Raw genomic sequence first — 10,849 nt, forward strand, 5'->3', positions numbered from 1 at the left:
CTTGCTTCTAGCAGATGTGTCAAGGCTGTCGGTGGTGCCATGGAAGGGCAGTAGAGCTGACTCTCTCGAGATCTAACTCCATTGAAGGCTCCGGTCATCACTCAGAATGGATGAAGGAGATGAAGAACTCTCAAGTTTTCTTCTCACACGTTAGTCTGGATCATAAGGATCCGCCCGAAGGTCGAAACTTGGATAAAATGAAATTCTGCTCAGGAGCTTCTATTTATAGAGCTTGATCGCCAACATTAATGGAACTACTCTAATTCTGACATTCGTGGTGCGTTGGTCCTTTTCTGAATCTCTGCTGCTAACGACATGGTAGGTGAAATGTCAACATCATCTTTTGATTTTCCCGAGATATGCATTGTTGCTTCCATTCCACCAACCTTGCATTCATCCCACTATTATGGTTATCATCATGAAGCCGCAATCTTGCAATGACCTCATTCGCTTGATTACCGCAACTTCTATGCGATGACCACAATCGCTTGACGATCGCAACTCCTATGTAATGGACGCATGTGGTTGATTACCGCAACACTCATGCGTTGAACGTATGCATTCGCCTTTGCGATGGAGAATTTCTCCGCATGCAGTCAAAAAACTTGGTGCGTGGAAATTGAAAGTCAATTTTACTCGACAACCAAAATCTCGTGGACGTTATGCGATGCATGTTCCTAAGATATGCGTTGATAGTCATGCGTCGATGGTCATACGTTGGAATGAAAATTGCGTTAACGAATGTATGCGATGACCATGCATCCTGTCACAAGTTTTCTTGCGTTCACACCAAGTATAACATGAACACAAGTTTCTCGGGTAATCTGAGGTCAAACATAGGGACTTGTAACTATATGTTTGTGGTGATGTGCATGCGGCGATATAAATAAAAGAATAAAGGAAATGTTGCTAAATTAATCCTACTCCTACTTCTACTCCTATCTATCAAACAACGCAATGGGAGTATGCATGAAAGGTAGAGATGCGACAAACCTTGACATGAAATAAATGTATGAGAAAATAGATAAAATGCGGAGATGTTTTTATTGAAACCCTTAAGAGTGACCACAAGGGCAACCCTAGTCAACGCAAACTCATGCGATCTTGCAACACTCATACAATAGTAAACCACCTTTCTAGGTAGATGCGTTGATGCGTTATTCCACCTACCTTGCGTTGATCCCATTAGTTTTCGTTGTTTTGTAGCCGCAATCATTCAATGGTCGCATTCACTTAATACCGCAACTCTACATGATGACCGCAATCGCTTGACAAGCGCAACTCCCATGCGATGGACTCATACGGGTGATTACCGCAACATCCATGCATTGATCGATGCTTTTGCCTTGTGATGGAGTGTTTCTCCGCATGCGATCGTCTATCCGATGGTTCGGTTTCTGCGTTTGCGTTCATTTCCTGCATTGGCTACAAAAATAGAACATTGAACGCACAGTTAACGCAAAGTAATGGGTTAGCTAAGATTCGCCATGTTGATCGACGCAAACTTCTTTTCTCATGAATTCCTATCATGATCGACGCAATTTCTGCCTAACAACCTTTATAATTCTAAGTAAAAGGACTAAGATGGCATGCATCTCTGCATGTCATCAGTCGTCTTATGCGATAGCCCGGCTTCCATATATACGTCCGCTTTCTGCATTAGCTATAAAAATAAACAATTGAACGCATAATAGTGGGTTAGCCAAAATTCTTAATGTTGAACGACGCAAACTCATTTTCTCATGAATTCCTAACATAATTGTCGCATATTCTACTTAATAGCCCTCATAATTCTAAATAAAAGACTTAAGATGACGTGCATTTCTGCCCGTCATCATGCAACAGGTTGATATCGCTGAAAAATAAGTTATTGATATGTTCGTATAATTTCGAGTAAGTTCAGGAAAGGAGTATTTTAATAGATCTTAAATTATAAACAATTTTATGTTACTTTATTGAGTTATGTCTCTAATGTTGATATCATTTGATTGTATTTTTTTTTTATTTCTTTACAATCTAATATGATATACTCAATTGACTATATGGGACATGGTGACCGTGAAGATGTGAAAAATATGGTCAATACATAAGTATTTAATAGGTGTTTAATATTATGTAAACAATATGATATCTTGTGTGTGTGGTTCTTTTAGGGCCATAAAAATGTTTTATTTTTTAACAACTATGTGGGCTCGACCTGTTACTTGTGTCCCTATTTAGGTAAGCATTCCAACTTCGATTAATGATATTATATGTTTGATTAATATATTTTTTTTCTTATAACATTGGTTGAAATATATATATACATAGTATGCTCAACAATTGGATAGTAGGGATTGTAGGTATTATACTATGAAATTCATACGCGATATAATAACTCGTAGGAGCACAATAATTAGGAGCATGGTATGAATTTTCTTACATCATCTTTTTTAGAAAAAAAAACGTGGAGGACAAATATGAAAAATGAGATATCTATTTTCCATTCACCTAAGCATGCCTTTATATAGGCTTACAAACATAACCATAGGAATGCCAATGGTTTAAAGTTATAAATGTCATCAAATGCTCATAACTCACATAATTCCTATAACTCAAAAATCACTATTGGTTATAAAAAACTAAAAGTTACAAAACCCAAAAGTCACACTAAATGCCACAAATAAAGTTTAATAATAACAAGCTTTTCAACACCCCCCCTTAAACTTGATTTGTTACACTAAGTAAACTCCTCATTTTGATAAAAGTCTCCAACTTTAGGGGCTTTGTGAAAATGTCTGTCGCTTGGTCTTGTGACTTGATATATTTGAGTTCCACTTCTTTCTTCGTAATGCAATCCCGAATGTAGTGAAATCAATTATCAATGTGCTTGCTCCTCCCATGAAATACCGGATTTTTGGCTAAAGCAATGGCCGATTTGTTGTCAACAAAAATCTCCATTGGATCTTCCATTTGAAACTTCAACTCCTTCACTAAGTTTCTTAGCCAAATTGCATGACATACACATGAAGTTGCTGCGATGCACTCTACCTCGCATGTTGATAATGTGACTATGGGTTGCATTTTTGACATCCATGTGAACGTCGTTTCACCAATAAAAAACACAAACCCCGTAGTGCTCTTTAGATTATCCAAATCACTACTCCAATCACTATCACAATAACCAACAATATCAAAATTGCTAGAAGAGACATAGGAAAGACCATACCCAATCATCCCTTTGATGTAGCGAAGTATCCTTTTTGCCATTTTGCAATGTGTTACTGTCGGTTCCTCCATAAATCGATTAAGAGTTCCAACCGAATAAAGAATATCCGGTCTTGTACATGTCAAGTATCTCAAACTTGCAACCAAACTTTTGAAATATGTAGAATTTAACTTCTCGCCTCCATCTTGCTTGTTGATTTTGACTCCACATTCCATCGGTGTTCCAACTGGATTAGCGTCATTCATATTGAACTTCTTGAGCACTTTTTTAGCATAGCCCTCTTGGGATATAAAAATGTCATCTTCACCTTGTTTGACCTCGATCCCAAGATAGTAACTCATGAGACCAATGTTCGTCATTTCAAACTCCTTTTTCATCTCTCTTTTGAACTCATCAAACATGCTAGGATTGTTTCTAATAAATACTAAATCATCAACATATAAACAAATGATTAGTATGCTTTCTCAGCAAACTTTTAAATTTTATAAGTGACCTTTTATATGGATCACATCCATACATTCATTTGATGTGTAGCCATCTACATAAAAACATTAGATAGACGCCTAAACTCGACGAACTGTGTCCCAAAAATTGAAGGTATCAATGAAAATCTAAACTCGAGTAATTATATTTTTATACATGGATCATATTCTTATAGGAATGGATACATTGATTCAATATATGTAACCACTTGTATCCAATGAGTTGTGTCCCGTTGACATAAAGATTATTGGATTTTATGTCCTAAAACTCGTAGTTTGTAATATGATATTCTTGTTCAATAAAGCTGTTATTGAAAATCTTTAGTAAAATTAAATTCTATATTCATGAATCCAATAAACTAAGGATCTGAGGCTATTAAAATTAAGTTTGAACTTTATGTAGTGACATAATCAAGTTCAAATATATAGCCAAAATGGTCTATAGTAGATGAATAAGGTTGGGCGCCTTATTCTGGGGACACTATAGATGCGGCTCATTTTGTAGTTAGTACAAACGATGTGATCCTAAACTGTTCATATGGAGACATGAAAGTGGAGGCATCCTATGTAAAGAGTTTACATAAGATTGAACCATGAAATAGTCACTTTTTTACGTTCTAAACGCCGTTTATGTATAAAACTGACTATTTCGTTAATTGATAACCTTGGTAACTTAATCTTAATCCTAAGGTAACTATAAACTCCTGTTCACTCAGAATTATCCTTAGATCTACATAGGTGAGGGTAGCTCATTATCGCTGGCCCAATAAGCCTCCCATATCAGGGATAAGATTAGGTAGATAGCTGGGAACATAGGGTGCAAGACGAAATTCACTCCTACCAGTTATAGGGATAGTAGATAGGTTGTTCCCTTTATTACTGAATCCAGGTCTTGAACAAGGGGTCCCACTCTCTCCTTGGCCCGAGAGGGGTTCGGTTTAAAGGTTGGATCTTAAATCAATTATTCATTAGAGAATCGGTGGAACTTAAGGAATAAGATGTAGTCTTGGGGGTAAAACGATTTTTATGACCCAGTTGAGATTACGAACAACCTATGAAGGATTAGCTTACTAATCATGGTTATATCATATGGACACAAATATATCTATAGTGAGGGGAATGCAACTACGAGACTATAGTGGAATGACTCGTTAGTTAACGAATGTTGATTAGCTCCATCTAAAAGAGTTTCGCCAGCTAATGTTGGATCGTTGGAGCTCATGATCTATAGGTCCATTACGTTCCCCCACTAGCTCATATGGAATAAACTTAGAATAGTATGATAGAATAATTCGAATTGTTCGAATTAAGTGAAGAGAGAGAAACCGACAAGTATATGTGATATAGTGGTCGGTTTTCAGTTTAGAGATACAGCTTTAATGAAAATGTGATTTAAATATCAAGAATATGAATACGTTCATATTCGGAAGCTTGGAAATAATGGAAATTGTTAAAGATGTAAAAAGTCAAAGAATTGACTTTTGACTTTAAAAAGTCAAACATTGATCGACCTTATATTCAAATGTGATTTGAATTTCAAGAAAATGAATACGGATTCATGCTCGGGAGGTCAAAATTAGTCAACACGAAAAAAATCATAAAAATTCAAAATGTTGAATTTTCGGTCAAAATTTGACTTTGACAATATGACCATTTTGCCCTTTGACTAAAGTTAGTGGGAAAATCAAAACTTTTGTTGGATAATTCCACTAACAAGATAGTAGGTTAGATGTTGGCTTATAGTGGAGACATCAAGCCCACTTAGATAGTGGATTTTGAGGTGTTGGGTTTTTATGAATTTGTTTCATGCAATTTTTGCATGGCTTTTTTCTATAAATTTGGGCTTTCAAATTGGATAGAAAAACTTTTGATAATTTTGCCAAAATTGTTTTCTAAATTGGGCTGGAAAAAAAAAACCCAACCCAAAACCAATCCATCTCCTATTTCCATCTCTTTCTCTCTCTCTTGGTTTCTTCATCCATCGGGTCCCACAACCCAGTTCTGAGTCCAGAGGATAGTAAGTCAGCTCTAATGGTTGTCCAGATCGTGTTCGGGCGAAAATAGAATAGTTTCGGGAGCTACAAAGGTTGTATTATATCCCTTTTAATTCACTATTTTTTTCTATATTTGCATGCTATTTTTCTTTTAATTAGAAGCAATTAGAGTGTAATTAGATCTTTATTCTGCTGCGTATGTTTCATATTCCATCGTGTGGTATCAGAGCATGTTTTTATTATGCTCAATTGCTTTTGGTGGATAGTTTTTTCTTTTCTATTCAAAATGTTGAATGAAATGTGCACTAAAGTGGATTTATTTTGATTTTGGCATTGTTTTTCTTTAAATTTCTTATGGAAATTTGTAACTGCTCACATGTTTATGAGCATTAATGTGTGGAAAAGGGTTTGTAAATTTGTTTGAGTCATTAGAGTTGAAATTAGGTTGTAATTACTCGATTCCGGGAGAGAGGATAGCTTCAAAAATTGAAGAAACTTGCTTCCAGACCCATTTTGGCCACCAGACCCGACAATCCGCCCGCCAGCCTGAGGTCCGACCTGGTTTGGACTAGCCTTGCTCGTGCCATCTGTCAACCCTCGCCCCACCTTCGTGACCCAGTTCGAAGCAGCGCGCCCGCCCCCTTCACTCCGTGACCCGCACGCCCGTGCGCTTTTCGTTCGATCAGACATGCTCGCGCTTCCGTTGACCGTGTCGGCACGCATTGACCAGCCGGTCCAGACGGTCTGGACTAGTCTGTTTGACCTGTTGAGTCGGTTTGACCGGTTCAACTTGGTTTTTGGTGTTTTTCGGCCGGTTCGAGTGGTTTCTGAGCGGTTCCAGATGGTTCAAAGTGTTTGAAGCCGGTTCCAGGAAGTTGGTTGCTGATTTCTGTAATAAATTAGTTATTTATTTGTTTTTAATGCCAAAATCGGTCCACTTTAGTGTTATTTACCTATTATGCATGTGATGTATAATGTTGTTTGATTATGTGTGCATATAGTATGCCATATAGTTTTAAAACCCCACCATAGGAAAAGCATTTGACATGCATTTGTTATGTGTTATAGGTGTTATAAAATATATACCATGCATACTTAGTTTTAATATAAGTGTTATATTAAAGCATGTTTGTTAGGAGGAAACATGTTATAGATGAATTCTCTTGGGTTATAATTGTTATAATTTATTTTATAACTGTTATAAAAATAACATAGACTTCTAAAATCTAAAATACAGATAAGATGCATGCTCACTTAGGGTTAACCACAATCGAGCAATCCCAATTTTCATAGAAAATAGGTAGATATCTTGTAAAACCGAAGTTACAAAAAAACTCACCTGGCAAGATCTTGGCAAAAAGTCAAATAAGATGACTAAGGTTGAAGGTTTTTAAGTTGACGATTCACAGAACACCTACTACCTGGAGATCGAGCCGGCGTCTGAGTTATGTTAAACTGGTTTTATGAGCATGCGTGAGTGGTGTGAGGTAATAAAGTTTATTTATCACTTAGACATCGTAGGTTAAAAATCCAATATAAAAGTTATACTTGGATGAATCACCTAGACTTAGGATATGTTTAATTAGCTGAAATGTATCGCTAAGTATTTTATACCTTAACCGTCTAGAACATTTCAGCTGAAGAGAAGTAATGTACTTTTAGCTCTAGCATCCCTAAGAGTTCACACAGTGAGATTCATGCTTGGTTTTGAGCCACCCTGGGAGCAGACTCCATTCGAAGAGTGTTTGCATGAGTCAATACCAAGGTGAATAGGGGAAGTTGTTCATAGTAAGTGGGAGAAGGAAGTGTGTCAACACATCCTACGATCTCTTCCATTAGGTCACACCGTGAGATTCCTATAATGCGCCTGCATGTCTGCCCTGGAACGACCATACCAATCGGAGGGTTGTATTAAAGGATTTGAAATTGCGAGCTCTAGAAATTGATAGGATCTCTCAGGTCCATTTTCATTATTGTCTTTTCAACTTCGGGAGCATAATGATTCCGATCTTTGAGGTCTGAAAATGGAGGGTCACTAAGTTACTATAGGATAAGAGTTATTCTGGTGATAGTATCTAGTCAAGATAGTCTTGGTTCAATGGAGGAATAGTCAATCACCCCTCGGTGAAGGTTATTCTAAATCGTTGAAATATCATTGAAAATATAAATAATGATAGGTACATAATTTTTTTGCTAAACTTGATTGGATTTAAAAAATTAATGTTTTTTTACTGAAAAAGATGTGTTTTTCTTTTCAGCATGATTAGTCTTTAGTTCAGCTATTAGCTTCTGAAAAACTTAATGGTGACAATTACTCAACATGGAAAACAAATCTTAATTCAACACTAGTAATAGATGACCTGAGATTTATCTTAACTGAGGAATGTCCTCAGGCCCCTGCCTCGAAAGAAGCACAAGGTAAATATGATTTACTAGTTACTAAAACATGTTTAATGGAGTATGATACCTCAACCTGGATATTGGATTCAGGAGCCACTAATCATATTTGCTTCTCTTTTCAGAAAACTAGTTCTTGGAAAAAGCTTGAAAAAGGCGAGATCTCCCTCAAAGTTGGAACAGGAGAGGTTGTCTCGGCCAAAGTAGTGGCAGACTTGAAGTTGGTTTTCAACGATAGATATATCATACTTAAAAATGATTTGTATGCTCCTAAAATGAGAAAGAATTTAATATCTATCACATGTATATTAGAACAAATGTATAAATATCTTTTGAAGTTAATGAAGCATTCATTTTCAGAAAAGGTATTTAAATTTGTTTTGCTATACTTGAAAACAACTTATATAAGTTAAGACCAACTAAAGCAAAATTAATATCTATCACATGTATATTAGAACAAATGTATAAATATCTTTTGAAGTTAATGAAGCATTCATTTTCAGAAAAGGTATTCAAATTTGTTTTGCTATACTTGAAAACAACTTATATAAGTTAAGACCAACTAAAGCAAAAATTTTCTTAAATACTGAGATGTTTAGCACAGCTGAAACTCAGAATAAAAGACAAAAAGTTTCTTCTAAGCCTATCTATGAAAATTAAGACTTGATCACATAAATCTCAAAAGGATTGAGAGATTGGTTAAGAATGGACTCCTAAATTAGTTAGAAGACAATTCTTTACCTCCATGTGAATCTTGTCTTGAGGGAAAAATGACTCAGAGATCTTCTACTGGAAAGGCTCAGAGCCACAATACCCTTAGAGCTCATACATTCAGACCTCTGTGGATCGATGAATGTCAAAGCTCGAGGTGGGTATGAATATTTCATCAGTTTTATTGATGATTATTCAAGGTATGGTCATATTTACCTAATGCATCACAAGTCTGATTCTTTTGAAAAGTTCAAAGAATATAAAGCTGAGGTTGAGAACCAGTTAGGTAAAACAATTAAGACACTACGATCAGATCGAGGTGAGGAGTACATGGACTTAAGATTCTAGAACTATATGATAGAACATGGAATCAAATCACAACTCTTTGCACCTAATATGCCTCAGCAAAACGGTGTATCTGAAAGAAGAAACAAAACCTTGTTGAACATAGTTTGCTCAATGATGAACTTTGCTAAGTTACCTGATTCCTTTTAGGAACATGCATTAGAAACTGGTGTCTATATTTTGAATAACATTCCCTTTAAAAGTGTTTCAGAAACACCATATGAGCTATGGAAAGGGCGTAAAGGCAGTTTCTGTCACTTTAGGATTTGGAGATGCCCGACACACGGGTTGGTGCAAAATCCTAAAAAATTGGAACATCATTCAAAACTATGCCTATTTGTAGGTTATCAAAAAAAAACAAAAAGTGGTCTATTTTACGATCCTCAAGAGAATAAGATATTTGTATCAACAAATGCCACATTCTTAGAGGAAGACCACATAAGAAGTCATCAACCTCGCAATAGACTAGTATTGAATGAAATTTCCATAGACGCTACAGATAGAACTAGTTTATCTACTAAAGTAGTAGATAAAAGTAGTACATTTGGTCGGTCACATCCTTATCAAGAGTTGAGAATGCCTCGACGTAGTGAGAGGGTTGTTTATCAGCCTGACCGTTATTTAGGTTTAACAAAAACACAAGTCGTCATACCTGATGACGGCACAGAGGATCCATTGACCTATAAATAGGCAATAAAAGATGTGGACCGTGATCAGTGGGTCAAAGCCATGGATCTCGAAATAGAGACTATGTACTTCAATTCTGTCTAAAAACTTGTAGATTAACCAAATAATGTAAAACCAATTGGTTGTAAGTGGATCTACAAGAGAAAACGAGACCAAACCGGTAAAGTACATACTTTTAAAGCTCGACTTATGACAAAGGGTTACACCCAGAGAGAGGGAGTGGAATATGAAGAAACTTTCTCTCCCATTGCCATGCTTAAGTCGATTAAAATGCTCTTATCCATTGCCACCTTTTATGACTATGAAATTTGGCAGATGGATTTCAAGACAACATTTCTAAACGGCGATCTTGAAGAGAGTATCTATATGGCTCAACCAAAGGGGTTTATTGTACAGGGTCAAGAACAAAAGGTTTGTAAACTTCAAAAATCCATTTATGGGTTGAAACAAGCTTCTAGATCTTGGAATATAAGATTTGATACTGCGATCAAATCTGATGGCTTTGAACAGAATGTTGACGAGCCTTGTGTTTGCAAGAAGATCGTCAATTCTACTATAGCGTTCTTAGTTTTATATGTTGACGATATTCTACTCATTGGGAATAAAGTAGGTTACCTTACTAACATCAAAAAATTGCTAGCAACACAGTTCCAAATGAAAGATTTAGGAAATGCGCAGTATGTTCTCGGGATTCAGATTATTCAGAACTGCAAGAATAGAACACTAGCCATGTCTCAAGCAACTTATATAAACAAAATGTTGTCTAGGTATAAGATGCAGAATTCCAAAAGAGGTTTGTTACCTGACAGATATGGAATTCATTTGTCAAAGGATCAATGTCCTAAGACACCTCAAGAGGTTGAGGATATGAGACGAATTCCTATGCTTCCGCAGTATGATGTCTGATGTATGCAATGTTATGTACTAGACCTGACATATGCTACGTAGTAGGGATAGTCAGTAAGTATTAGTCCGATCCTGGATATGATCATTGGACTGCCTAAGAATATCCTCAAGTATCTTAG

This window comes from Benincasa hispida, chromosome 9 (genome assembly GCF_027475165.1).
Source record: "Benincasa hispida cultivar pf3 chromosome 9, pf3_genome.v1.1, whole genome shotgun sequence".
NCBI classification, from domain to species: Eukaryota; Viridiplantae; Streptophyta; class Magnoliopsida; order Cucurbitales; family Cucurbitaceae; genus Benincasa; species Benincasa hispida.